This window comes from Euprymna scolopes, chromosome 6 (assembly GCF_053919585.1).
Source record: "Euprymna scolopes isolate OS-2025 chromosome 6, ASM5391958v1, whole genome shotgun sequence".
In the NCBI taxonomy this organism is placed as follows: domain Eukaryota; kingdom Metazoa; phylum Mollusca; class Cephalopoda; order Sepiida; family Sepiolidae; genus Euprymna; species Euprymna scolopes.
The window spans coordinates 125,098,557-125,103,602 of NC_136487.1; the positions used below are offsets into that span (position 1 = coordinate 125,098,557).

The window sequence follows — 5,046 nt, forward strand, 5'->3', positions numbered from 1 at the left end:
TTTCTTTTAGTAGAACAGGAGTTTCTAAATCTATATCAGTCTTCGGGTTCTAGGCTAAGTTCTATAGTTATGGGAGGGGGTACGGATATAGACTCTGAATACGTGCATATATTTTTCCGAATATTTTGATATTCTATCGAGATATTGAGAGAAATAAAACATTTCTGAAGAAAGCAACCTCTCCAAACTAATATTAGACGCAATAGCAGAAATTTTACTGATTTTCATATTTAATACGATCAAAAGTTTCTGTTTGAATTATTAATATTATAGAAAGAGTCGAAGAGCTCTAATATTTTTAGATAGGGGGCTCCGCCAGCCTTTAACAGACTATGGATACCCACGGAGGGGTGCCTGCGCGTGAAATTTTCATGGCAGAAGGTGCGCAATCGGCAACCACACCTCTCCTAAGTCAACATTGTTAAATACCAGTGGCAAGTGAAGTCTATGTACAGGACGATTGGAAACAAATGCCGAGCTAAGCATAGAGCACATACAGCGCCTATAATTCCCAACTGGTCACCCATCTGATACTAACCTGGCTGAACGTTGCTTAACTTCGGTGATCTGATGAGAACCGGTGTGTCAACGCGATTATGCTGTATATATAGAGAGGTTTTTAGATAACTGATGCAAAATTGGCCATATCTTGCGTTTACATTATAGACAGTTTGTCACGTATGCTGACTGAACGAACTTTGTATCAGTTGCTCAACCAGGTGAAGACATTAATGTTGTCAAGTGTAAGTTTTAAAACTCGTTAAACAGGAAACAAATAGGCAACACAACAAAATAGAAGAATACTGTTAGACTCTGGTTGATACACGTTATACTTTTTACGTTTGATACTCACCATAGAAAATCTCATAAATATACATAGTTTTCGTTTGTTCAAATTGTCATTTAAATTATACAGCAGGAGTGGTAACAAAATAGTCAGTTGTCTCATGTATCCACACTCCCGCTGACGAGTAACAGAAAAAAAAAAAAATTGATGCAACGTTGCAACAACAAAAAGGAAGACGAACTCAGGTGCACAATAAAAATAAAAGTTCTTATTTTATAGGAAAAAACTGTTGGAGTAGATGATGTTGTTGCGGGCAGGATCGAGAACTGCTGCTAGCTGTAGAGGGCAAGATCACCGCTGGTGGTTGTTGATAAGAACACAGAGATGATGATAGTGATGATGATGATGACGACGACGACGATGATGATGGTGATGATCATCGTCATGTAATAATAATAATAATAATAATGATGATGTCACTTTTGGAAGGTCGCCGGCAATCTTGAAGTGTCTCATCGCATTGTCTGATGATTATGAGTTACGCAACTGTGTTTGGTATGTAGCAAAGCTTATTAGTATTAGTACTAGGGACCAAAAATATTGATACTATGCTGCGGATATAATGGAAACTGCTGACAGACAGCATGGCGCTATTACTTCCACGAACATCACTGAGTTCCAGTAGTATCAACCCTTCCCTGCAGTAATAGGAGCGGTGCAGTGATGCCATCTAGAACTTGGGTTCCTAGTAAAGCCACCCCTTACATATAGATCTGACACCCAGAGATCATTATAAAAATAGCAAACAAGAGAGAGAGAGAGAGAGAGAGAGAGAGAGAGAGAGAGAGAGAGAGAGAGAGAGTTAGTTAGTTGCTGGCGATGTCGAATTTTCGTCATAATCAAAATCTAAAATAATTTTGTTCTTATCGAGAGTAGAAAGTAGACACTTGGGTTTACTTTCTACAGACTCATAATCTCCCTTCCCTTATTTTGTCCTTAAGTCCTCACATTCCATGAGCAATGTTTTTGACAACGGGGAAAAATTGCTGCTTTCTATCCGTATAACATTTATTGCTGAACCTAAGTAGTATTTTTAGCTCCTTAAATAAAGTGGCTTCATGCTTTGTCTGAAGCGATTTTTAATCAAAACCAAATAAACTCGTGGTGGTGATAGATTGCCATTCTGGGAACTGCTATAATACGGCTACAGGCATTTTAACGTAGTTGTCATAATGTAATCGCAGGTAGACGGTAAACTGGTACTACTGATGATGATGAAGAAGAAGAAGAAGAAGAAGAAGAAGAAGAAGTTGCACCCAACGAAGATCGTGCCTCAGCACTGTCTGGTTTACGTGAAGTCCTCTTCGAATATCGCAGCTATTCCTTTACTTCCGACACCAAGATAAGTAAGACTCGGCGATTACATACAAAGTTAGGAAAGGTTTGATCCAGAACGCACAAGTGAATGTCGGTTGCACATGTAAAAAACGCAACATTGCTGCCATCACTTCACTAATTTGTCTTGATAATGATGCGGCGAACTCCAAAATGCAGTTGAGTGGGAAACAATGCAATACTTTTTATACAGCTTGCCAGCTGCTGTATTTTTGTTTGTTCGTTGGGTGAGTTGGACTTTTGGATAAGATCGCGCCCCAGAATTATATGATCTGCATGACGTCATCTTCATTGCTTCAACCTGCAGGATTGTAGGTGTCTCCTTCCCTCTCGATACCGAGAAAAGCAGAGGGCAACTGTTTAATGCGAAATTGATGAAGGTTTGGTCCAGAACATACAAAAGAATAGCGCTAGAGCAAGGTTGCAACATTCGCTAGATTGATTTGGGGTTCCACGTCTTTGCTTGCCACAAGCAAATGCAGAGACGACCAGAGGACAACTGGTCCTGATGCCGACTCATTCTGGATTTTTACCAGAGCCTTGTTAACAGAATTACCGACTTATTACTGCTGGGTGTCAGATCTATACGTAAGGGGTGGCTTTACTAGGAACCCAAGTTCTAGATGGCATCACTGCACCGCTCCTATTACTGCAGGGAAGGGTTGATACTACTGGAACTCAGTGATGTTCGTGGAAGTAATAGCGCCATGCTGTCTGTCAGCGAGTCTTGGGGCGTCCATGCTCTGTTACAATTATAGTTATACTCTATAACGATCGATTTGGCATAATGAAAAAGCCGGAAGACCGGCGTTCAATCCTCAGTCGAACCAAAAAAATGGTACTTTATGCTTCCTTGCTAAATGCTCAGTATTATAAAGGGGAGATCAAGGATAAGTGGAGCGATCCTGAAAATAGAGTGGCGCCTATCCTAACACCTTTTGGTCGCCCTTGACTATAGTCTGCCACTTAGTTTAGCTTTACTGCAATAAATAAATAAATAAATAAATAAATAAAAAATAATAATAACAAACAAAAAATAAAAAAAACAAACAAACAAAAAACATAAACAAAGAATCAGAAAACCTTTTAAGAAAAAGAAAAAACCCAACGAAGTTGATTCATACAAAAATAAATTTAATATTTCAATTGTTCCATGAAAATCGCACCGGACAAGACAGTAAACCACTCGATTTAAGGAGCTAAAAATACTACTTCAAGGTCAAAAACTAGCTCAACAATAAGTATTAGAAGGATAGATTCTGGCACAGAACACAGCAATTCTTCCCTCTTTGTCAGAAACACCGTTCATGGACTGTGAGGATAAAAGGGCAAAATAAGAAAACGAGAGTGACGAGGCCCTTGAAAGCTCCACTTAAAAAAAAAAAGTTCCCACAGCGGGAATTGAACCGGGGCCGCCTGGATGAAAGCTATGGATCCTAACCATTATTGATGACAGACAATGAATTTGGAGGAGTAGCACGTATACACTCGCTGGGGACCCTGAAAAGAACAAGTGAAGCATACATGCCCCCCCGTGAGTGCACAGTGAACGACGCATAAAAATGACTAAGTTCAGTATTTGCATACTCCCATTTAGCCCCAAAGGTCCGCAAGGCCTTAACATATTTAAATTTGAGTCCAGCACCATGCAAAACTGCTAAATAGACATACACAGAAATTTTTTGACAAATATGGTAAAATAGTCCCAAAAAGGAGTGTTTTTATTAGCCCTAAAAGAGCCCCTGGCGCACACCCAAGAATTATCGCGAAGTATAGACAAACAAAATTATATAGAAATCAGTTAGTTACAACTTTTCAGAAAGTTTTATAAAAACTCAAGCATCAATTTTTTTTTTTTTAATCAGCACAAAAGTGTCAATTTTAGCCATTTTAACCCGAAAGGCACCCTTAGGAGCGCAACCAAAATTTCCCCGGAAAATCCGTTCCGTTATTTATTTATTTATTTTTTTACTCACATCATGTTTAATGTTTGTGCAAAATTTGAAAATATCCCAAGGTGTAGTTATTGAGAAAAGTGCGGACAGACGAACGGACAAGGTGAATTTACAGGTCCACTCTCCTTTTGTCGGGGGAGCCCCCGCCCCAAAAGTCTTTATAGCAAGAGTAAGCCGTTAAACAAGGGACGTAATTAGCAATAAATTGGACCGTTAGAGCCTGTTACCCGCAGCGAGAAGAATTGACATGCGCAGTGAAAGCTTACGGTCAGACCGTGTGGAATAATTTTTGGGTTTAGCTTAAATATCAATAAAGTGTTTCTCGGTGTCTATTTTTTAAAGACGTGAAAGTGTGTATTTTCGTCGCGTTCGATTGATGAAACTGAAATTTCTGTATTAAGAATCCGATCCAATGAAGAGGTGTACGTTTTTAGTCGTTGGCTGATGATGATTTAACAAAGTTCCGCAGATCACCAACATTCTGGAACACCTGCTAATCTCATCATATTAGAAACCCTCGCAAAGTCGAGGTTTTTGAATATAGGTAGTGCCGGCTCTACTTAAGAAGATAAACTGAAAGTTCGAACAAAGTAAATATGACAATGATAATAAATTTGCCCCCCACCACTTTCATTCTTATAAAGTTGACTTAATCATTTTAATCATTAGGGGAAACGTTTTATTAAAGAGGTCAAGACTCCAATTGCGTCTTGACTATGATGACTACACTTTTTAGAACTGCTAATTTTGGTAAGGATTGTTTCCGTCAGATAATTAATATATATATATATATATATATATATATATATATATATATATATATATATATATATATATATATGGTTCAGGTCGGGTTTCGATTCTGGCTTGAGGTAGCTGCCTGTCTAGCCGCTCTGATGAGCTGTGATA

General features: G+C 38.7%; 1 pseudogene; it reads right to left on the bottom strand.

Moving 5' to 3' along the window:
• Window positions 1-490: 490 nt before the first annotated feature.
• Window positions 491-607, bottom strand: LOC145278386 (5S ribosomal RNA; annotated as a pseudogene).
• Between the last annotated feature and the right edge of the window lie 4,439 nt (window positions 608-5,046).